Genomic DNA, 26,080 nt, shown 5'->3' on the forward strand with positions numbered 1-26,080 from the left:
CACACCCCTTAGCCATGCTATGAAGTTTCCTATGAGTAAATCATTCCCCTCCCTGGACAGGTGAACCCCATCATTCAGATACATGTGATCACCCCGAATACACCCGTGAGGAATGCTATGCAACTGCGCGGAGCGAAACAATTTCCCAATTTTATTGTTGACCCTTTTCACTGAGTGGTTCAATGCTGACACTGAAAGACCCCCCCGCCAAATCTTCCTGGGGATCATGTGGGACCAGGCAATCGTGCACCTTGGGAGTTTCTTAGCCAACCAGCTAACTGCCGACAGGATGTGTTCTAACAACACTCGTCTTCCCAACTTCACTAAGTCATTGCCCCCCAGGTGTACTATGACTACAGATGGCGGTGACCTTTGCCGCCCTAAAAGACCCTAAAAAAACGATTGAAATTGGTCAAAACAAAGCCCGCCCTTCCCATGGAAGGTCACTCTGTACCCGTATTCCCCAGATGCACGAGGCGCGTCACCTGCCTTGAATACGTCCCCTGCGCGCCTCACATATGAGTGGCCCACGACCCATACCACTCTCTCACCAGTCGGTGATCCTCGACCGCTGGTCTCCTGATGTTGGGTCGACTTTCAATTCCGCCCCGCGTGACAGGCTCGCGAAACTGTAATTCAAACAAAAGACAAGAAGCGTGAGTGCATGTCAATTGACTTTTACAACATGTGCAATCGCACATACCTTTTGAAGCAATTCGAGGACCAACGGCCCAGCTGTTTTACTTCCTCCGCACTCTGACCTCGGGCCATAGCCTCAGTAGCAGCCCCTATCCTAAATGAGTGGGTCCCAAAATCGCACGGGTCCATGCACGCGGCAGCAATTGACAGTGCTAGCACCCTCTGAAACTGAAATCTCGTCAGTGGGGTGCCATCATTGTGCCTAAGCAGGCTCCCCCCCCCATCTAGCCGTCCTCAGTGCCAAGTATTCCTCTAAACACTTTATCGGACAAGTGGGGGACCCTCGTGCGCGCTGCACGACAACACAATCTCCCATAGCCCCCTGGTCTGTCTTGGGCCTGGCTATCGAGATTACCATCGAATCACCTCTTATTTGTAAGTGATCCCTGCACAAGCCTCCCTCCATATCCTTTTTGTTCCTTGCTACGAGCTCGCTTACCCGCAGAGCCCCATGGAATGCCAAGGCGAAAGCTGCCCGGAACAGAACTGCTTCGAAAGGGGAGGAGCACGTCTCATTCAGCTTTGCTAAAAGCAGAGACAATCTGTCTAAGCCAATCGGGCGCCTCGTATCCTGTTTGCGACCCTCGAGGCGTTGCCAGCCGCGGAGTGCCTTCTTAACCAAAAAGGAACCCGTCGGGTCACTTATGCCGTGCAGCTGTGCCATGAACGAAATGGCCGCCCTATGTCTATTGGCCGTTGCCGCTGATCGGCCTTCTCTGTGCAGCGCTACCAGGAACCCCAGGAAGGATTTCTCCTGCCCCCAGCCCTGTCACCCTGTCGGACCCAAAAATGTGCAGTAGGAACGAAACGCCCCTTTGTAAGCCTTCCTTGTCCTGGGAGCTAAGCTGGCTGCCACGAGGTCTTGTAATCCGGGGCACCGATTAGCCATAGCACTTCGGGGAATGGTGCCGCCACTAGGTCCGCTGTGGGTAGATGGCCCCTGAAAGCCTGCATTTGTGAACGAGAGAGTGCATCAGCTGCATAATTCAGTACGCCTGGCACATGTTTCGCCCTGAACTGTACATTCAATTTCATGCAACGTAAAACAATTTCTTTCAACAATCTCAAGATCCACTTGCAGCGGGCTGCCTGCTGATTAATACACTCAACCACAGTCATATTATCAGACCAAAACACCACCGAGCGGTCCCTGAAGTCGTCTGGCCATGCCATCAGAGCAACCCAAATGGGAAATAGCTCCAAGAACCCAATGTTACCTCTCAGACCGCTGGAGTGCCACCACGTCGGCCATACTTGTGCCGACCATCGGTTACCAAAGATGGCGCCAAATCCCACGCTCCCAGCTGAGTCGGTCCACAAACCTAGTTTATCCGAAGATGCTGGTGGTTTGTTCCACACAACTCGACCGTTGAAGTCCGCCAGAAATGCCAACCAGATGCGCATATCCTGGCGAACCTCTGCCGACAGTCTCGTACGGTGGTGTCCCTCCTTGAGGCCAACCATAGCTTGTGCAATAGAGCGTGAGAAGGGGCGGGCCATTGGTATCACCCTTAAGGCAAAGTTAAGCTGACCCACTGTTTGTTGTAACTGGTGCAGGGTCACTTTTTCCTTGCCCAGGCATTGCATCAAGGAAGCCCTAAACTTGGCCACCTTTTCCATCGGTAAACGGAAACATCCTTCCACAGAATCGAGCTCAATTCCCAGAAACTCCAGTGAAGTAGATGGTCCAACCGTCTTACCTGGTGCCAATGGGACTCCGAACTCCCGCATGAGGATGCAGAAGTCCTGCAGCGCCTGCGCACATTTCGTATTGCCGGCCGCTCCCAAGAACAGGAAGTCATCTAGATAGTGCATAACGTGCCTATGCCCCGTGGCCTCGGTAAATGCCCACTCTAAAAAACAGCTGAACATTTCAAAATATGCACAAGAAATGGAGCAACCCATAGGCATGCATCTATCCATGTAATAACTCGCTTGAAACGCAAATCCTAGCAAGCGCTGGTCTCGCGGGTGTACCGGGAGCAACCTGAATGCCGATTCGATGTCCGATTTCGCCATCAGCGCTCCGGGGCCTAGGTGATTTAATATGGCAACGGCATCGTCGAACGATGCGTACCGCACCGAACAAATATCCGGGTCAATGGCTTCGTTCACCGAGGAACCCCTTGGGGCAGACAAGTTGTGAATGAGTCTAAACTCCCCTGGGTCTTTCTTTGGAACCACCCCTAGCGGGAAACACATGAAATCCACCACCGGCGGGCAATGAAAAGGCCCTGCCACCCGCCCCAAGCCGACTTCTTTGGAAATTTTCTTTGCCGCTACGCTTGGGTTCTGTTGGACAGATAACTGATTTTTACAAAAAGAGTCCCCCCAAAAATCCCCCGCCGGGATGTTGAAGCCATATAGGAATCCATTCCTCAACACCCCGGCGGATACATGATCAGGGTATTTGTTCAACCAAGGAGTCAGAGCCATGATATCAACAGGTGTAGGCAATCGGTTCCCGAACATCACCTCACTCTTGCTTAGACCCTCCTTTTCCTCCCGTCCCGCTGTTCTTAGATCTACAGCTACTCTCCGGGTGTGAGGAGTTCCCACAGCCCGCACACGCATGCCTGAACCTACATGTTCCCTGGGGCCTGCTACAGTTGCCTCTATTAAAGCCCCAACAAACCCCCCGCTTACCGCCATTTCAGCCGGTCTTGGGCTGAAATTCCCCACTGGCGCCTGCTCGAAAGGGCACCGTAGGCTTCTGGCGAACTCCCCCCGACCCGTTCCCGCCCGGCGAGGACGTACCCGCCGCACCAGGCAAGAGCTGCTTGTGCCATGACACCGAGTCGAGGCAGTCCCAGGTCAAAGATGTATCAAACTCTTTCGCTTTTCGGAATTTCATGTCATATCCTTTCCATTCGTCCCCCTTATACATAGTATAAAAATCCATAATCCTATTCTGGTAACAGGACAACTCGGTCAGCACTTCCGGCTTTCGTTCACCCATGACTGCCGAAAATATCGAAAAGGCCTTTACCCAATTCGCTACGGCCTCATCGACCCTAAATTCCGCCATCTTGGCCCGCCATACACTGGGGTGCCATAAGTCCATCTGGGATTTTGCATATTCCATCTCGCGATGGTCAGTCAACAATGAAAACATATTCACATATTTTTCCCCCCATATCAATTCCTTTGTGGCCGCAGGGATGTGCTGGGCCACCCTTTCGCGCCTTGAAGGTAACGAACCTTCCCCCGCCATTGGCAATGTGTGCTTACCGGGTTCTACCGTCGTGTCTGCCGCCTTTTCCCGGCTAACCATAGGTACTCCTGGCGCCACCTGTGGGGGAACAAGAGGAACATTCGCCGTCCCAGCTTCTCTCGACTGCCGTAACTGCTCGATTATTAGTCTAGCATCCTCGGCCGGGTCCCCCGCGGCCACTGCCCCCCCCGCTTTCTTCTTGAGCCAGGGTAACACTGCCGCTAACTGGATGGCCAGTTCCGGGGGCATCTCCTCATCATTAACAGGGGTAATTACAACCGGGATTGGTAAACCTATATCTGGGGTTGGTACCGGGGTGTCTGCTGGTGTGATGGGGGCGAGTGGGGGCACCTCAGGAACCGGATCCTCCCCAGAAACTGCCCTCCTCTTAATACGCTTCCCCCTACCCTCAGGGACGATCCCCGGCAAGGCCGGGCCTATTACCTTCTTCGGACGGCCTGCGCTGTTCTGAGCCGCTAACTGTTTTTTAACTTCGGCCAAACCTCGACCGATCGAGTCAACTTTACCGAGTTTTCGGTCCATGATCGCCATTCGATTCGACAAGGTGCGCAGTACCTTCTCCAACTCGGAGCTCGTTCCTGCTTTTTTGCCGGCCATAGCTTTGTTTTACTCCGCTCTAGTCGATCAACGAGGTCCCAGATCCTTCGTACTCCAAAATGACTGAAAGAGAAACAACAAGATTACAAGTTCTCAAAATTGCCGCTTGTTCCGTCGAGGGCTCACGAGCAACGAGTTGGTGCAGCCTTCAGAGCACAGGAACAAGAGGACGCTTCTTCGGATTCCCGATCTTTTATCCGTCTGCGGGAGGGCGGGGACCCTCCTCCGGTACGCCTACTGGGTGTGGTCTTCTGTGCGGGTGTCTAGGACAACCCCTTCTGGGCGGGAAAGGGCGCGCCCCGGCTACGCCACTTCGGGCATACCAGCCGAGCCTCGCCCCCCGCCCAAAATGGTTTCCCGGGGGGATCGGGGCACCCAACCATACGTTCGTGGGGACCGAGTGGTCGCCCCTTTCCATTTTCAGTGTTCCTTTTTTGTAGAAGACACCACTAAATTAGGATTTAAGTTTTTTAAAAAGAAACACAAATGATTCCAACGCCATGCTGTGGTGTTATATATTTTTTTCAAATTCATCACTGGACTGATATACCTTGTGGTGATGTGAAGTTGAAAAAACGGAAGCCAACTAAAGGTCCCCTCAAACAATGTTAAAGGGGGCTGCATGCATCACGTTACTGCACTTGCTTATTCTATACCTAATACTTATGCATTCCAACAAATGATGTCAACTCATATAAAGGTAATTTCCAATAGTTCTTATTACAGCAATATATAATGAGTCTACTTGAATTACTTAACTTGCTGTTAGTGTATTATTGTGAAAGCGTTTTGTCATCATAGTGATACATTCTAGTTTAAGCTAGAATACTGACAATCTAGGAATTTAGTTTCATAAGTTTTAAAATTCTGTCTTCAACATTATCATCATTATTGCTACCGGCTTGCAAGTTAACAAAGTTTTAAAAAATTAGTTCTAAAGCAATCAAAAGGTGATTTTTTGTTTTGATGGACAAATGCCTTCCTTACCTCATTGAATTACATTTTTTCAATATGTTATTATGCGTCTGGACAATCACACAGCACTGGAAAGGCTGGGTGATGTAGCTGAGAACCCACTCTGCTAGTAGGCAATGATTTAATGATCATTTGTAGAAACAGAAAGAGGAAATAGGCGATATTTACCAAATAGAGTGAATGAAGCAAGTAAAGATGCGTAGTTTATTAATTGACAAATGATGGGGAAAAAAGGCCAGAGAGCACCCGCGGGACTAGAACCATTGAAAAGGTTGAACAAGTTAAATGCCGTAAACTTAAGAAGGAACCGCTGGGCTATAGCTGATCAAACAGCAACATCTTTCTTCAAGCTATAACACAGTGAACATAAACTAGGGAATTCATGTTCATTTTCTTGAACTCTCAGGATAAACATATTGCAAAAATTACTTTCATGTTATTGAAGCCATTAGCTATATGAATTATATATTCTTCACTTTGAGCTACTCCTGAATATTGGAAGGGTGTTCAGCGTCAAATGAAGGTACAGACACCAGAAACATTTATGGTAGGAAAATCTTAACCCATGGAATTGTCTCTGTATTCAGATGAAGATCTCTGAACCTCTGTAAGTGGATGTGTTGTAGATCATGCAGTCCATTTTTTGTGGCAGTCTGAGATTTGTAGCCGTGATTTATTAACATGATTAACAACAGAATTAAAACTCCTTCTGAGAGAGTAGTTTAACATTAAATTCAAATCACAGAATTCAATGTAAATGCAGCCAAAATTAGGTTTTGACATATTAAACCTGGAAACCCTGTCAGGTCTGCATCCCCAGCAGCAACACCTGTACATTGGCTTAAACACCTGTTGTTGCAGTTGTTATCAATGTAGGAACATTTTGATAGGTGACTTTGTCAAACATTACGCAGTTCGTCAACATTTTCAGCGTCCTTTTTTGTAGAAGACACCACTAAATTAGGATTTAATATTTTAAAAAGAAACACAAATGATTCCAACACCATGCTGTGGGGTTTTATATATTTTTTTTTAAATTCATCACTGCACTGATATACCTTGTGGTGATGTGAAGTTGAAAAAATGGAAGCCAACTAAGGGTCCCCTCAAACAATGTTAAAGGGGGCTGCATGCATCATGTTACTGCACTTGCTTATTCTATACCTAATACTTATGCATTCCAACAAGTGATATCAACTCATAAAAAGGTAATTTCCAATAGTTCCTATTACAGCAATATATAATGAGTCTTCTTGAATTACTCAACTTGCTGGTAGTATTATGGTGAAAGTGTTATGTCATCATAGTTATACATTCTAGTTTAAGCTAGAATACTGACAATCTGCAAATTTAGTTTCATTAGATTTAAAATGCTGTCTTCAACATTATCATCATTATTGCTACAGGCTTGCAAGTTAACAACGTTTTAAAAAACTTAGTTCTAAAGCAATCAAAAGGTAATGTTTGGTTTTGATGGACAAATGCCTTCCTTACCTCATTGAATTAATTTTTTTCAATATGTTATTATGCGTCGGGACAATCACACAGCACTGGTAGGGATGGGTGATGTAGCTGAGAACACAATCTGCTAGTATACAATGCTTTATTGATCATTTGTAGAAACAGAAACGGGAAATAGGCGATATTTACCAAATAGAGTGAATGAAGCAAGTAAAGATGCGTAGTTCATTAATTGACAAACGATGGGGAAAAAAGGCCAGAGAATACCCATGGGACTAGAACCATTGAAAGGTTGAACAAGTTAAATCCCGTAAACTTGAGAAGGAACTGCTGGGCTATAGCTCACCCAACAGCAACATCTTTCTTCAAACTATAACACAGTGAACATCAACTAGGGAATTAATGTTCATTTTCTTGAACTCTCAGGATAAACATATTGCAAAAATTACTTTCATGTTATTGAAGCCATTAGCGATAAGAAATATATATTCTTCACTTTGAGCTACTCCTGAATATTTGAAGGGTGTTTAGCCTCAAATGAAGGTACAGACACCAGAAACATTTATGGTAGGACAATCTTAACCCATGGAATTGTCTCTGTATTCAGATGAAGATCTCTGAACCTCTGTAAGTGGATGTGTTGTAGATCATGCAGTCCATTTTTTGTGGCAGTCTGCGATTTGTAGCAGTGATTTATTAACAACAGAATTAAAAATCCTTCTGAGAGAGTAGTTTAACATAAAATTCAAATCACAGAATTCAATGTAAATGCAGCCAAAATTTGGTTTTGACATATTAAACCTGGAAACCCTGTCAGGTCTGCATCCCCAGCAGCAACAACTGTACATTGGCATAAACACCTGTCGTTGCAGGTGTTATCAATGTAGGAACATTTTGATAGGTGACTTTGTCACACATTATGCAGTTTGTCAACATTTTCAGTGTTCCTTTTTTGTAGAAGACACCACTAAATTAGGATTTAATTTTTTAAAAAGAAACACAAATGATTCCAACACCATGCTGTGGGGTTATATATTTTTTTCAAATTGATCACTGGACTGATATACCTTGTGGTGATGTGAAGTTGAAAAAACGGATGCCAACTAAAGGTCCCCTCAACAATGTTAAAGGGGGCTACATGCATCACGTTACTGCACTTGCTTATTCTATACCTAATACTTATGCATTCCAACAAATGATGTCAACTCATAAAAAGGTAATTTCCAATAGTTCTTATTACAGCAATATATAATGAGTCTACTTGAATTACTCAACTTGCTGTTAGTGTATTATGGTGAAAGTGTTATGTCATCATAGTGATAAATTCTAGTTTAAGCTAGAATACTGACAATCTAGGAATTTAGTTTCATAAGATTTAAAATTTTGTCTTCAACATTATCATCATTATTGCTACCGGCTTGCAAGTTAACAAAGTTTAAAAAAATTATTTCTAAAGCAATTAAAAGGTGATTTTTAGTTTTGATGGACAAATGCCTTCCTTACCTCATTGAATTACATTTTTTCAATATGTTATTATGTTTTGGGACAATCACACAGCACTGGAAAGGCTGGGTGATGTAGCTGAGAACCCAATCTGCTAGTAGGCAATGATGTAATGATCATTTGTAGAAACAGAAAGGGGAAATAGGCAATATTTACCAAATAGAGTGAATGAAGCAAGTAAAGATGCGTAGTTCAGTAATTGACAAATGATGGGGAAAAAAGGCCAGAGAGCACCCTCGGGACTAGAACCATTGAAAGGTTGAAAAAGTTAAATCCCATAAACTTGAGAAGGAACCGCTGGGCTATAGCTGAGCCAACAGCAACATTTTTCTTCAAGCTATAACACAGTGAACATCATCTAGGGAATTAATGTTCATTTTCTTGAACTCTCAGGATAAACATATTGCAAAAATCACTTTCATGTTATTGAAGCCATTAGCTATAAGAAATATATATTCTTCACTTTGAGCTACTCCTGAATATTGGAAGGGTGTTCAGCCTTAAAAAGGTACAGACACCAGAAACATTTATGGTAGGAAAATCTTAACCCATGGAATTGTCTCTGTATTCAGATGAAGATCTCTGAACCTCTGTAAGTGGATGTGTTGTAGATCACGCAGTCCATTTTTTGTGGCAGTCTGATATTTGTAGCCGTGATTTATTAACATGATTAACAACAGGAAATAAAAATCCTTCTGAGAGAGTAGTTTAACATTAAATTCAAATCACAGAATTCAATGTAAATGCAGCCAAAATTAGGTTTTGGCATATTAAACCTGGAAACCCTGTCAGGTCTGCATCCCCAGCAGCAACAACTGTACATTGGCATAAACACCTGTCGTTGCAGGTGTTATCAATGTAGGAACATTTTGATAGGTGACTTTGTCACACATTATTCAGTTCGTCAACATTTTCAGTGTTCCTTTTTTGTAGAAGACACCACTAAATTACGATTTAATTTTTTTAAAAGAAACACAAATGATTCCAACACCATGCTGTGGGGTTATATATTTTTTTCAAATTCATCACTGGACTGATATACCTTGTGGTGATGTGAAGTTGAAAAAACGGATGCCAACTAAAGGTCCCCTCAACAATGTTAAAGGGGGCTACATGCATCACGTTACTGCACTTGCTTATTCTATACCTAATACTTATGCATTCCAACAAATGATGTCAACTCATAAAAAGGTAATTTCCAATAGTTCTTATTACAGCAATATATAATTAGTCTACTTGAATTACTCAACTTGCTGTTAGTGTATTATGGTGAAAGTGTTATGTCATCATAGTGATAAATTCTAGTTTAAGCTAGAATACTGACAATCTAGGAATTTAGTTTCATAAGATTTAAAATTTTGTCTTCAACATTATCATCATTATTGCTACCGGCTTGCAAGTTAACAAAGTTTAAAAAAATTATTTCTAAAGCAATCAAAAGGTGATTTTTAGTTTTGATGGACAAATGCCTTCTTTACCTCATTGAATTACATTTTTTCAATATGTTATTATGTTTTGGGACAATCACACAGCACTGGAAAGGCTGGGTGATGTAGCTGAGAACCCAATCTGCTAGTAGGCAATGATTTAATGATCATTTGTAGAAACAGAAAGGGGAAATAGGCAATATTTACCAAATAGAGTGAATGAAGCAAGTAAAGATGCGTAGTTCAGTAATTGACAAATGATGGGGAAAAAAGGCCAGAGAGCACCCTCGGGACTAGAACCATTGAAAGGTTGAAAAAGTTAAATCCCATAAACTTGAGAAGGAACCACTGGGCTATAGCTGACCCTACAGCAACATCTTTCTTCAAGCTATAACACAGTGAACATCATCTAGGGAATTAATGTTCATTTTCTTGAACTCTCAGGATAAACATATTGCAAAAATCACTTTCATGTTATTGAAGCCATTAGCTATAAGAAATATATATTCTTCACTTTGAGCTACTCCTGAATATTGGAAGGGTGTTCAGCCTCAAAAAGGTACAGACACCAGAAACATTTATGGTAGGAAAATCTTAACCCATGGCATTGTCTCTGTATTCAGATGAAGATCTCTGAACCTCTGTAAGTGGATGTGTTGTAGATCACGCAGTCCATTTTTTGTGGCAGTCTGATATTTGTAGCCATGATTTATTAACATGATTAACAACAGGAAATAAAAATCCTTCTGAGAGAGTAGTTTAACATTAAATTCAAATCACAGAATTCAATGTAAATGCAGCCAAAATTAGGTTTTGACATATTGAACCTGGAAACCCTGTCAGGTCTGCATCCCCAGCAGCAACACCTGTACATTGGCATAAACACCTGTCGTTGCAGTTGTTATCAATGTAGGAACATTTTGATAGGTGACTTTGTCAAACATTACGCAGTTCATCAACATTTTCAGTGTTCCTTTTTTGTAGAAGACACCACTAAATTAGGATTTTTTTTTTAAAGAAACACAAATGATTCCAACACCATGCCGTTTGGTTACATATATTTGTCAAATTCATCACTGGACTGATATACCTTGTGGTGATGTTAAGTTGAAAAAATGGAAGCCAACTAAAGGTCCCCTCAAACAATGTTAAAGGGGGCTGCATGCATCACGTTACTGCACTTGCTTATTCTATACCTAATACTTATGCATTCCAACAAATGATGTCAACTCATAAAAAGGTAATTTCCAATAGTTATTATTACAGCAATATATAATGAGTCGACTTGAATTACTCAACTTGCTGTTAGTGTATTATGGTGAAAGCGTTATGTCATCATAGTGATACATTCTTGTTTTAAGCTAGAATACTGACAATCTAGGAATTTAGTTTAATAAGATTTAAAATTCTGTCTTCAACATCATCATCATTATTGCTACCGGCTTGCAAGTTAACAAAGTTATAAAAAATTAGTTGTAAAGCAATCAAAAGGTGTTTTTTGGTTTTGATGGACAAATGCCTTCCTTACCTTATAGAATTAAATGTTTTCAATAAGTTATTATGCGTCGGGACAATCACACAGCACTGGAAATGCTGGGTGATGTAGCTGAGAACCCACTCTGCTAGTAGGAAATGATTTAATGATCATTTGTAGAAACAGAAAGAGGAAATAGTCGATATTTACCAAATAGAGTGAATGAAGCAAGTAAAGATGCGTAGTTCATTAATTGATAAATGATGGGGAAAAAAGGCCAGAGAACACCCGTGGGACTAGAACCATCGAAAGATTGAACAAGTTAAATCCCATAAACTTGAGAAGGAACCGCTGGGCTATAGCTGACACAACAGCAACATCTTTCTTCAAGCTATAACACAGTGAACATCAACTAGGGAATTAATGTTCATTTTCTTGAACTCTCAAGATAAACATATTGCAAAAATTACTTTCATGTTATTGAAGCCATTAGCGATAAGAAATATATATTCTTCACGTTGAGCTACTCCTGAATATTGGAAGGGTGTTCAGCCTCAAATGAAGGTACAGACACCAGAAACATTTATGGTAGGAACATCTTAACCCATGGAATTGTCTCTGTATTCAGATGAAGATCTCTGAACCTCTGTAAGTGGATGTGTTGTAGATCATGCAGTCCATTTTTTGTGGCAGTCTGAGATTTGTAGCGTGATATATTAACAGGATTAACAACAGAATTAAAAATCCTTCTGAGAGAGTAGTTAAACATTACATTCAAATCACAGAATTCAATGTAAATGCAGCCAAAATTAGGTTTTGACATATTAAACCTGGAAACCCTGTAAGGTCTGCATCCCCAGCAGCAACAACTGTACATTGGCATAAACACCTGTCGTTGCATTTGTTATCAATGTAGGAACATTTTGATAGGTGACTTTGTCAAACATTACGCAGTTCGTCAACTTTTTCAGTGTTCCTTTTTTGTAGAAGACACCACTAAATTAGGATTTAATTTTTTAAAAAGAAACACAAATGATTCCAACACCATGCTGTGGGGTTTTATATAGTTTTTTTCAAATTCATCACTGCACTGATATACCTTGTGGTGATGTGAAGTTGAAAAAACGGAAGCCAACTAAGGGTCCCCTCAAACAATGTTAAAGGGGGCTGCATGCATCACGTTACTGCACTTGCTTATTCTATACCTAATACTTATGCATTCCAACAAGTGATATCAACTCATAAAAAGGTAATTTCCAATAGTTCTTATTACAGCAATATATAATGAGTCTACTTGAATTACTCAACTTGCTGTTAGTGTATTATGGTGAAAGTGTTATGTCATCATAGTGATACATTCTAGTTTAAGCTAGAATACTGACATTCTGCAAATTTAGTTACATTAGATTTAAAATGCTGTCTTCAACATTATCATCATTATTGCTACAGGCTTGCAAGTTAACAAAGTTTTAAAAAACTTAGTTCTAAAGCAATCAAAAGGTGATGTTTTGTTTTGATGGACAACTGCCTTACTTACCTCATTGAATTAAATGTTTTCAATATGTTATTATGCATCGGGACAATCACACAGCACTGGAAAGGCTCAATCAATCAATTAATCAATCAAAGCATTTATATAGCGCACTACTCACCCAGAGGGTCTCAAGACGCTAGGGGGGGGTTCGCTACTGCTCAAACAGCCAGGTCTTGAGTTGCTTCCTGAAGGCGAGGTGGTCCTGGGTCAGGCGGAGGTGAGTCGGGAGGGAGTTCCATGTCTTGGCGGCGAGGTAGGAGAAGGACCGTCCCCCTGTGGGGGCTCTTTGGATGCGGGGAACGGCGGCGAGGGCGTGGCTAGTCGATCGAAGCTGGCGTTTGGGAGCGTAGAAGTTGAGGCGGCTGTTGAGGTATCCTGGGCCTTGGTTGTGTAGGGCTTTGTGTGCGTGGGTGAGGAGACGGAAGGTGATTCTCTTGTTGACTGGGAGCCAGTGCAGGTCTCTCAGGTGTCCGGAGATGTGGCTGCGACGGGGGATGTCCAGGATGAGTCGTGCTGAGGCGTTCGGGATCCGCTGGAGTCTCTTCTGGAGTTTGGCAGTGGTTCTGGCGTAGATGGAGTTGCCGTAGTCCAGACGGCTGGTGACGAGGGCCTGGGTGACCGTCTTCCTGGTCTCGGTGGGGATCCACCGGAAGATCTTACGTAGCATGCGCAGGATGTTGAAGCAGGACGAGGAGACGGCATTGACTTGTCTGGTCATGGAGAGGGAGGAGTCCAGGATGAAGCCCAGGTTGCGTGCGTGGTCTGTTGGTTTGGGTGCGCTGCCTAGGGCAGGGGGCCACCAGGAGTCATCCCAGGCGGAGGGTAAAGATCCCAGGATGAGGACTTCCGTCTTATCCGAGTTCAGTTTCAGGCGGCTGTTCTTCATCCATTCGGCTACCTCTTTCATCCCTTTGTGAAGGTTGGCTCTGGCGGTGGGGGGTCGCTGGTGAGGGAGAGGACCAGCTGGGGGTCATCGGCGTAGGAGATGATGTTGAGGTTGTGATGGCGTGCGATGTCTGCGAGGGGGCTCATGTAGATGTTGAAGAGGGTTGGACTAAGCGAGGAGCCTTGAGGGACGCCGCAGATGACTTCGGTGGCTTCTGATCTGAACGGGGGGAGACGGACTCTCTGTGTCCTTCCGGCGAGGAAGGAGATGATACACTTCAGTGCCTTCTCCTGGATTCCGACGTTGCTGAGGCGCTGCACTAGTGTACGGTGGCAGACAGTGTCGAAGGCCGCGGAGAGGTCTATGAGGATGAGGGCTGCTGTTTCTCCGTTGTCAAGCAGGGCTCGGATGTCATCGGTGGCTGTGATCAGGGCCGTCTCGGTGCTGTGGTTGGCCCGGAAGCCAGACTGCAAGAGGTCGAGGGATCCGTTTGTCTCGAGGAAGGCGGCCAGCTGCTTGTTGACGGTCTTCTCGATGACTTTGGCAGGGAACGGGAGCAGCGAGATGGGGCGGTAGTTCTTGAGGTCGGTGAGGTCGGCTGATGGCTTCTTTAGTAGAGCGCTGAGTTTGGCGTGCTTCCAGATCTCCGGGAAGGTAGCGGTGTCGAAGGAGGTGTTGATGATGTCCCGCAGGTGTTGTGCGATGACAGCGTCGGCCTTGTTGAAGAAGTGGTGAGGGCAGGGGTCGGTAGGAGATCCGGAGTGGATGGAGTTCATCGTGCGGACGGTGTCTTCGGTGCCGATCAGGGTCCAGTCACGGAGGGTGGTGGTGGGGGCAGTGGTTCGGTCGTGGCGTGCGTCGGTTGAGTGCTGAAGCTGTTGTGTATGTCCGCGATCTTGTTGTGGAAGTAGGAGGCGAGGGAGTTGCAGAGGTCTTGCGAAGGGGTGATGTTGTTGTTTCCGGCGTTGGGATTGGAGAGCTCTTTAATGATGTTGAAGAGTTCCTTGCTGTTGTGTGCGTTGTTGTCCAGTCATTCCTTGAATGCAGTTTTCTTGGTGGTGTGGATCAGTTGGTGGTGTTTTCGGATGGCGAGCTTGAGGGCAGTCATGTTGTCCGGTGTTGGGTCTCTGCGCCAGGCTCTTTCGAGGGCTCGGCAGTTCTTCTTGGAGCTCTTGAGTTCGTCGGTAAACCATGGGGCTTTCTTGCTGCCGGGTCTGCTAGGCGGGGTCCTCAGGGGGGCGAGGTCGTCTGCGCAGTCGCTGATCCACTTCGTGAGGTTGGTGGCCGCTTGGCTGGAGTTCGTTGTGCTGGTGGGTGGGCTCTTGCTCAGGGAAGTCGCGAGCTGGTCGGCTGTGATCTTGTTCCAGATTCTGCGTGCAGCCTGTTGCTGGTGGTGGTGGATCGTGGTCCTTTTGAAGCTGAAGTGGACGCAGCTATGGTCCGTCCAGTGGAGTCCGGTGGCATGGCTGAAGGTGATGTCCTTGCTGGATGAGAAGACGGGGTCGAGTGTGTGTCCGGCATAGTGGGTGGGGGTGGTCATCAGCTGCTTGAGTCCGAGGGTTGCGAGGTTGTCCAGCAGGGTGGTGGTGTTGCGGTCGTTGTTGTTCTCCAGGTGGAAGTTGAGGTCCCCGAGGAGGATGTAGTCAGCGGAGGGGAGAGTGTGCGGGCTGACGAAGTCGGCAATGTCCTCGCTGAATTGTGTGCGTGGTCCCGGGGGTCTGTAGATGAGGGTGCCTCTGAGGGTGGTCTTGGGGTTGATGTGGATCTGGAAGATGCAGCTGCTCGGCGAGTGCGAGGGTGTCGTCGGTGTTGGTCGTGATGCGGATAGTGTTCTTGTGGATGATGGCGATGCCTCCTCCAGTCTGGTTGATGTGGTCCCTCCGGATGATCTTGTAGCCATCTGGGATGGCGATGGCGATGTCGGGCGCTGAAGAGGCGTTCATCCAGGTTTCCATGAGGAAGGCGACGTCTGGGGCTGTGGTGTCGAGCAGGTTCCAGAGCTCGACGGCGTGTCTGTGGACGGAGCGGGTGTTGAGCAGGATGCATTTCAGGTGGCTGCTGCTGTTGCTCGTCTTGGTCTTGGTTGGTGCTGGAGTAGTGCAGGTCCGGATGCAGGTGAACTTGCAGGAGTGGCAGCAGAAGGGTCCGTGGGTGCGTCTCGGGGTGGCTCGGTAGCAGCCCGGGAATCGGCCGGCGTTGAGTGCGTAGAGTTCAGTGGCGTCGTAGGTCCTGCGGGTGGGCTGGTGTCTGCGGGGGCCAGGGGTCCTGGCACTGGGCGCGGTCCAGGCACAGACGGGCTTACCTTTGGCACAACTTCTGCGCGCGTAGGGCAAGCCCTCTGCGCGTGACCGCTGCGCGTTATCCACTCTGCCATAAGTGGAGAGTGGGGGGGGGCGGAGCGAAGGAGGGGCAGCTGGGAGGTGAGAGCGGGGAGGGCACAGAAAGGAAGAGGGCATGGCCGTGAGAAGAGCGGCGGGAAGCGGGGAGCGGGGCAGGGAGGGCACAGGGGGTACAAGCACGAGAAAAAAAAAAACTACAACAATAAAGTACAGCAGTCACAAAACAAACCAACAGTGCAAATTACAAAACCTTGCAACAGAGTGCTACCTGGTCCGGCGGAGCCGAGACAGGGGGGAGAGCGCTCACAGTGTGCGAGCATTGCCTAGCAGCAGATCAGGCCGCAGAGGAAGGCGGGCCTGCGGGGCAATGGGCTGAGCGAGGCTGCGAGCAGCAGCGATGGGGAGAGGGCACCGGCACAGCTGGTGGCCGTGCAGCGCTGGAGTGTCCTGCGAGCTGGGTGATGTAGCTGAGAACCCACTCTGCTAGTAGGCAATGATTTAATTATCATTTGTAGAAACAGAAAGATGAAATAGGCGATCTTTACCAAACAGAGTGAATGAAGCAATTAAAGATGCGTAGTTCATTAATTGACAAATGATGGGGAAAAAAGGCCAAAGTGAACGCGTGGGACTCGAACCATTGAAAGGTTGAACAAGTTAAATGCAGTAAACTTGAGAAGGAACCGCTGGGCTATAGCTGACCTGACAGCAACAACTTTCTTCAAGCTATAACACAGTGAACATCAACTAGGGAATTAATGTTCATTTTCTTGAACTCTCAGGATAAACATATTGCAAAAATTACTTTCATGTTATTGAAGCCATTAGCGATAAGAAATATATATTCTTCACTTTGAGCTACTCCTTAATATTGGAAGGGTGTTCAGCCTCCAATGAAGGTACAGACACCAGAAACATTTATGGTAGGAAAATCTTAACCCATGGAATTGTCTCTCTATTCAGATGAAGATGTAAATGCAGCCAAAATTAGGTTTTGACATATTAAACCTGGAAACCCTGTCAGGTCTGCATCCCCAGCAGCAACACCTGTACAGTGGCATAAACACCTGTCGTTGCAGTTGTTATCAATGTAGGAACATTTTGATAGGTGACTTTGTCAAACATTACGCAGTTCGTCAACAATTTCATTGTTCCTTTTCTGTAGAAGACACCACTAAATTAGGATTTACGTTTTTTTAAAAAGAAACACAAATGATTACAACACCATGCTGTGGGGTTATATATTTTTTTCAAATTCATCACTGGACTGATATACCTTGTGGTGATGTGAAGTTGAAAAAACGGAAGGCAACTAAAGGTCCCCTCAAACAATGTTAAAGGGGGCTGCATGCATCACGTTACTGCACTTGCTTATTCTATACCTAATACTTTTGCATTCCAACAAATGATGTCAACTCAAAAAAGGTAATTTCCAATAGTTCTTATTACAGCAATATATAATGAGTCTACTTGAATTACTTAACTTGCTGTTAGTGTAATATGAAAGCGTTATGTCATCATAGTGATACATTCTAGTTTAAGCTAGAATACTGACAATACAGGAATTTAGTTTCATGAGATTTAAAATTCTGTCTTCAACATTATTATCATTATTACCTGCTTGCAAGTTAACAAAGTTTTAAAAAATTTGTTCTAAAGCAATCAAAAGGTGATTTTTGGTTTTGATGGACAAATGCCTTCCCTACCTCATTGAATTTAATTTTTTGAATATGTTATTATGCGTCCGGACAATCACACAGCACTGGAAAGGCTGGGTGATGTAGCTGAGAACCCACTCTGCTAATAGGCAATGATTTAATGATCATTTGTAGAAACAGAAAGAGGAAATAGGCGATATTTACCAAATAGAGTGAATGAAGCAAGTACAGATGCGTAGTTCATTAATTGAAAAATGATAGGCAAAAAAGGCCAGAGAGCACCTGCGGGACTAGAACCATTGAAAGGTTGAACAAGTTATATGCTGTAAACTTGAGAAGGATCCGCTGGGCTAAAGCTGACCCAACAGCAACATCTTTTTTCAAGCTATAACACAGTGAACATCAACTAGGAAATTAATGTTCATTTTCTTGAACTCTCAGGATAAACATATTGCAAAAATGACTTTCATGTTATTGAAGCCATTAGCGATAAGAAATATATATTCTTCACTTTGAGCTACTCCTGAATATTGGAAGGGTGTTCAGCCTTAAATGAAGGTACAGACACCAGAAACATTTATGGTAGGAAAATCTTAACCCATGGAATTGTCTCTGTATTCAGATGAAGATCTCTGAACCTCTGTAAGTGGATGTGTTGTAGATCATGCAGTCCATTTTTTGTTGCAGTCAGAGATTTGTAGCCGTGATTTATTAACAGGATTAACAACAGAATTAAAAATCCTTCCGAGAGAGTAGTTTAACATTAAATTCAAATCACAGAATGCAATGTAAATGCAGCCAAAATTAGGTTTTGACATATTAAACCTGGAAACCCTGTCAGGTCTGCATCCCCAGCAGCAACACCTGTACATTGGCATAAACACCTGTCGTTGCAGTTGTTATCAATGTAGGAACATTTTGATAGGTGAGTTTGTCAAACATTACGCAGTTAATCACATTTTCAGTGTTCCTTTTTTGTAGAAGACACCACTAAATTAGGATTTAATTTTTTTAAAAGAAACACAAATGATTCCAACACCATGCTGTGGGGTTTTATATAGTTTTTTTTCAAATTCATCACTGCACTGATATACCTTGTGGTGATGTGAAGTTGAAAAAATGGAAGCCAACTAAGGGTCCCCTCAAACAATGTTAAAGGGGGCTGCATGCATCATGTTACTGCACTTGCTTATTCTATACCTGATACTTATGCATTCCAAAAAGTGATATCAACTCATGAAAAGGTAATTTCCAATAGTTCCTATTACAGCAATATATAATGCGTCTACTTGAATTACTCAACTTGCTGGTAGTGTATTACTGTGAAAGTGTTATGTCATCATAGGGATTCATTCTAGTTTAAGCTAGAATACTGACAATCTGCAAATTTAGTTTCATTAGATTTAAAATGCTGTCTTCAACATTATCATCATTATTGCTACAGGCTTGCAAGTTAACAACGTTTTAAAAAACTTAGTTCTAAAGCAATCAAAAGGTGATGTTTGGTTTTGATGGACAAATGCCTTCCTTACCTCATTGAATTATTTTTTTTCAATATGTTATTATGCGTCAGGACAATCACACAGCACTGGTAGGGATGGGTGATGTAGCTGAGAACACAATCTGCTAGTATACAATGCTTTATTGATCATTTGTAGAAACAGAAACGGAAAATAGGCGATATTTACCAAATAGAGTGGAAAGGGGTGACCACTCGGTCCCCCCGAACGTATGGATGGGTGCCCCGATCCCCCCAGGAAACCATTTTGGGCGGGGGGCGTGGCTCGGCTGGTATGCCCAAAGTGGCGTAGCCGGGGCGTGCCCTTTCCCGCCCAGGAGGGGTTGTCCTAGACACCCGCACGGAAGACCACGCCCAGTAGGCGTACCGGAGGAGGGTCCCTGCCCTCCCGCAGACGGATAAAAGAGCGGGAATCCGAAGAAGCGTCCTCTTGTTCCTGTGCTCTGAAGGCTGCACCAACTCGTTGCTCGTGAGCCCTTGACGGAACAAGCGGCAATTTCGAGAACTTGTAATCTTGTTGCTTCTCTTTCAATTATTTGGAGTACGAAGGATCAGGGACCTCGTTGATCGACTAGAGCGGAATAAACAAAGCTATGGCCGGCAAAAAAGCAGGAAAGAGCCCTGAGTTGGAGAAGGTACTGCGCACCTTGTCGAATCGAATGGCGATCATGGACCGAAAACTCGGTAAAGTTGACTCGATCGGTCGAGGTTTGGCCGAAGTTAAAAAACAGTTAGCGGCTCAGAACAGCTCAGGCCGTCCTAAGAAGGTAATAGGCCCGGCCTTGCCGGGAATCGTCCCTGAGGGTAGGGGGAAGCGTATTAAGAGGAGGGCGGTTTCCGGGGAGGATCCGGTTCCTGAGGTGCCCCCAGTCACCCCCATCACACCAGCAGACACCCCGGTACCAAACCCAGATATAGGTTTACCAATCCCGGTTGTAATTACCCCTGTTAATGATGAGGAGATGCCCCCGGAACTGGCCATCCAGTTAGCGGCAGTGTTACCCTGGCTTAAGAAGAAAGCGGGGGGGCCGTGGCCGCGGGGGACCCGGCCGAGGAGGCTAGACTAATAATCGAGCAGTTACGGCAGTCGAGAGAAGCCGGGACGGCGAATGTTTCTCTTGTTCCCCCACAGGTGGCGCCAGGAGTACCTACGGTTAGCCGGGAAAAGGCGGCAGACACGACGGTAGAACCCGGTAAGCACACATTGCCAATGGCAGGGGAAGGTTCGTTACCTTCAAGGCGCGAAAGGGTGGCCCAGCACATCCCTGCGGCCACAAAGGAATTGATATGGGGGGAAAAATATGTGAATATGTTTTCATTGTTGACTGACCATCGCAAGATGGAATATGCAAAATCCCAGATGGACTTATGGCACCCCAGTGTATGGCGGGCCAAGATGGCGGAATTTAGGGTCGATGAGGCCGTAGCGAATTGGGTAAAGGCCTTTTCGATATTTTCGGCAGTCATGGGTGAACGAAAGCCGGAAGTGCTGACCGAGTTGTCCTGTTACCAGAATAGGATTATGGATTTTTATACTATGTATGAGGGGGACGAGTCCCATTGGCACCAGGTAAGATGGTTGGACCATCTACTTCACTGGAGTTTCTGGGAAATGAGCTCGATTCTATGGAAGGATGTTTCCGTTTACCGATGGAAAAGGTGGCCAAGTTTAGGGCTTCCTTGACGCAATGCCTGGGCAAGGAGAAAGTGACCCTGCACCAGTTACAACAAACAGTGGGTCAGCTTAACTTTGCCTTAAGGGTGATACCAATGGCCCGCCCCTTCTCACGCTCTATTGCACAAGCTATGGTTGGCCTCAAGGAGGGACACCACCGTACGAGACTGTCGGCAGAGGTTCGCCAGGATATGCGCATTTGGTTGGCATTTCTGGCGGACTTCAACGGTCGAGTTGTGTGGAACAAACCACCAGCATCTTCGGATGAACTAGGTTTGTGGACCAACTCAGCTGGGAGCGTGGGATTTGGTGCCATCTTTGGTAACCGATGGTCGGCACAAGTATGGCCGACGTGGTGGCACTCCAGCGGTCTGACAGGTAACATTGGGTTCTTAGAGCTATTTCCCATTTGGGTTGCTCTGATGGCATAGCCAGATGACTTCAGGGACCGCTCGGTGGTGTTTTGGTCTGATAATATGACTGTGGTTGAGTGCATTAATCAGCAGGCAGCCCGCTGCAAGTGGATCTTGAGATTGTTGAAAGAAATTGCTTTACGTCGCATGAAATTGAATGTACAGTTCAGGGCAAAACATGTGCCAGGCGTACTGAAGGACTGGATTTTTCTAAGACCCAGCGGTGCCAGGGACAACACCTGAAACCTTTGTGGGTTACCTGTTCCGGCGGACAAATGACAGAGACACGGGACACGTCCTTCGGCGTCAAAGATTTCGAGGTTTATTTACTGCAGGGATCTCTGAAGTCGCAAGAAGTACATAGCATGTAGGTTCAAGGAGACTGCTTCAAATTGTATCTGTGGATTGCTTCTTTTATACAGTTTTTCGTCATACGACAACATGGCAAACAAAAGGTTACAACCCAGTTCCCACAGTAAATTTCATAGGGGGTCGCTTTCATGTATTCAGGGTCCCGGAACATAATTACAGTAGCATTGCTGGTTCCCAACTGTAAAAGTACATCTTCTCACCATTAGTGCATTCCATTCCGGCAGTAAACGAATCAAGGAAGAGTCAGAAACAGGTGCAGAGGAAGACGAGGATAGCGAACAGATTGAAAAGAGTGTAAGGGGGTGCTATCAGAAAAACGATTGCAGGGATCAAAGGAGACGTGCCTAATGAATGCACAACTGAGACAATAGACCGGTACGGCAAGATGAGCCTCGAGCGGGGCCATCTGTCTTGCAGTGTCATCCCCCTCGTCATAAAGACACCCTCAAAGGAACACGTGTCTTCCGCAAGAGTTTGGGAATCCCAGGGTCACGAAGCGGACAGTGTCCGTTCGCTGGCTACTTGAGGGCAAGAGACAAAATGGATGCCGTATCTAAAATGGAATCCGTGGGTTCAGATGAAGAAACCCACGTAACAGACGAACGGTTTAGGTTAGCACAGCGAAAACGCGTACACCCACTAAACTCATCATTTGCGGTTCATAGATACCAGACTCGACCATATTCGGGCGAGTCGAAAAAACCACTTACAATTGTCACGGAACCTCAGACGCTCCTTTTGCCCTCATGTAGGCAAGCACTAGTCGGAATCAGAATCGATCTCGATATTCATCAGACCATCCAGATGTTGCTGCAACATTATTCTATCCATCAGTGCTTCCTTGGTAACAGGTGGCCGTCTTATACACGTCGTAGCACAGAGGCCACATAAGGCAGGACCACACTGCACACAAAGACAACATGTGAACAGAACTGCTACAACAACCCCAATGATCATCAGAATTTTCCAACCCCACGTCGACATCAGGCCCCAAAACCACCCTAGTAGCGTCCAATCCCCTACGTCCAAGTGTATTGACTCGGAGATCTTATGCAACTTCGAGATGGCTTGATAGACAGTTGGAGCGTTGTCAGGAATGAAAATGCAGCAACTCGAATGGATCACCTTACATACTCCACCTCTATCTGCAAGGACAAAGTCTAAAACCATACGATTTTGTAACGTCATAAGCCTGTCAGCCTGAAGCTCTGTTGTGATGTTACCAAGGGCGCTTGCAGTGATGTTAGCGGTCGATTCCACGACTCGAGTCAACTGTCTCAGGTTCCTACTATTGATCATAGGTCCCCAAAACGGCAAGAAACCCTTAAAGAAGTCTCCTGCTTCTTGACCGGCAGTGTCCTCTTTGCTAATCACGCCTCTCACAACTCTGGTCTTGTGATAATCCGACCCAACAGTAAAGGTCAGCGGCAACAAATTCGCAATATAACATGTGCCTGAGAAGTCACGAGGCAACCATGTATATGCGCGATCGTAACAAACAAAGTAAGTACCCTTGGCAGTCAGAAAAACAGGGGAAGAGGCCGACGGCAAAACATACGTTTCGGTACAGGCACTCCTCCCAAGCTGGGCTCGCGGGCTTCGGCCAAGGCCTTTCAGACAGAAATTACCGAGATGGGGTACGAACCAGATCGGAGACGAGCTTTTAAGCTGCCGATCACCCACTGACATGCTATACTCAGCCTCACTCAGATCTCTGTATGCTCGCACCTCTTCCTCTGGGATAAGCGATGCGTCAAAGATATTCCTATCTAAATCGGCAATCGCTCTTGCCAAAGGCTTGTGGTACGGGCCAGGACCATGATCTGCAGTGCGTGGCTCTCGATGGGGGTAGCGATCTAGTGCGCTACGAAACATAGTTTGGAATGCTCGAGCTGAACCCTGGGAACTGTAAGGAAAGACCAAGTACGGAATTCCCCTATCCGTGGTATGTGGCATTAACCCACACACCCAACAGTTGGTAGTGTTCATCACCAAATGATGTTGATGAAGGAGCTGAACAAAGGAATTGTTCATGAAATCCGCACGTCTAACCTGCTCGTGTTGGGGTACGATGTGAAAGGAATGAGGAGAAACTGTGGAAGTAGGTTTGGGTTCAGAGGAAAGGGTAGGTGAAGCAGAAGGCAAGAATGATTGTATCGCATAGTATACTCCACCCACCAGTAACGAAGAAACAGTTAGGAACAGTAGGAACACCTGAAACATAAAACATTTGGTACGTACAACCCTATGCAGTTCGAATCTTTGCGCTTGAGTCTTCTCCACTTCCGACAACCTTGAGAAAGCCATCCTCTAAAACCGTCCGCAACGTTCTTGACGCACTTCGTTCTGTGTAGTAATGGTCAATCCCCAGGAGTTCCTAGGAATCAACGGCCTCCGACCTAGTGTCAGGACCTACTAAACAGAAGGAAGCACCCGCACAGCCCTACGGTCAACCCGGATGTAAGGTTCTTTTGATCAAACAATATATACAAAATCTCCTACCTGTGGAAAAACACACATGTGTGGAAAAGAACTCAGAATTTGATAAGAACCACAGTTGTTCAAAACTGTTCAGAGTGATAATGGGGGTAACGTGAATTTCAAAAAGGAGAAAGCAAAAATAATTTGTCTCTAGTATTGGAACGAAGAAAATATCTGCTTCTTCCAGGACGAGTCTGCTCTTCAAACAATGGGTCGGACTGTCGGTCAAACATTAATTCAGATCTTGAATTCTCCAATGGCAAAGGTTCAACAAAGTTATCTGGCTGCACTGAAGTATCTCCCATAGGCTGAGCGTCACTGAACGGCACAAAATTCGGCAAAGCTTCTGTTTCTGTTGCAGCGATGCCAGTCCTCACCCACGAGTCCGCTGGTAAAGGTATTGGTACCATTTTGGTGTGGGTGGCGTGCACCCAATGCTTACGGCCCTCCAAACGAACAGCGGTCCTCGTGGCGAATAGGACTTGGAAGGGTCCAATAAACCTCGGCTCAAGGTTTCGCTTCCGGCCAAAGTTTCTAGTAACCACCCAGTCTCCGGGTTGGAGCTGGTGGCCTGGAGCCTCCGTCTGCGCCGGCAGTGCTTCAAAGACCTGTTGATGAATTAACCTCAGTTTAGCAGTCAGATCATGAAGGTAATCAATTAGCATTGGATATTCAAGATTTGTGAATGCACTGGGTCTAGGAACCCCCCAAATATTTGCAGGACGGCCGAACACAATCTCATATGGGCTGAGCCCTAATCGAGAGTGTACAGTCGCCCTAGTTGACAAAAGAGCCAGAGGCAAAGCATCGGGCCACGAGAGACCTGTCGTAGCCTGAATCTTTGCGAGTTTTAGTTTCAGAGTACCATTGTACCCCTCAACCAAACCTGCTGACTGGGGATGATTGGCGCTGTGGAATTTTTGTGTAATTCCAAGGCCCTTACACACACTCTTCATCACACTCCCCACAAACTCACTTCCGTTATCAGACCATACAATCCGTGGCATTCCATACCGAGGGAAATATTCCTTCAGTAGGACTTTCACTGTGGACAGGGCAGTATTATCTTTGAGAGGATAAGCTTCGATCCATCGGGAGAATGCGGAAACCACAACTAAAACGTATTTCAGGTTATTACATCGCTCCATATGGATGAAATCCAGTTGTATCACCTCAAAGGGACATGTAGGAGGAGCGAAATGGCCAGGGGGTGTAGGAGTACCCTTGCCAGGATTGTACATCATACATACCATGCAATTCTTGACCAATCTCTCAGCACATTTAGCAATACCATCATTCTTCCATACAGGGGACAACAACTTGCAGATACCCTTCGCGCTAATATGTGACAAACCGTGTAGGTATGGGCGGAAAATCCGTTTCGCTCGCGGATTTTGCGGATTTTCGGGAAATCCGCAATCCGCGAGATTCGCGAATCTCCCGCAAAATCCGCAAATCCGCGAGCAGCGGATTTTGCTCGCACTGCTCGCACTGTTCGCGTGAGTTCGCGGCTTCCCAGTACAACTTTGCGCCCTGCGAGTAAGTGCTAAATTGCAGAAATACGATCTTAGCAAAACTGAAACTACTTGCCAGGTTCAAAAGTTCAGGCTCATCATTAGTAGCCATTTCCTGTAGTGCTTCCTGAGGGGCCCCTCCAGAGTTCAGTTGCCAGTTGCAACTATTATGTGACCCTGCTCTGAACCTCAGAATAGTTACACATATGCCACAAAGGTCCTGAATTACAGCTAAGGGAGACAAGCAGGAGCCAGGCTGGAAGTTAAAATCCATTAATCAGCCCCTAATTCATTATTGTCAGTTGGGGCAGGGCAGGT

The sequence above is a fragment of the Lissotriton vulgaris genome, chromosome 1_1, assembly GCF_964263255.1.
Source record: "Lissotriton vulgaris chromosome 1_1, aLisVul1.2, whole genome shotgun sequence".
Lineage (NCBI taxonomy): Eukaryota > Metazoa > Chordata > Amphibia > Caudata > Salamandridae > Lissotriton > Lissotriton vulgaris.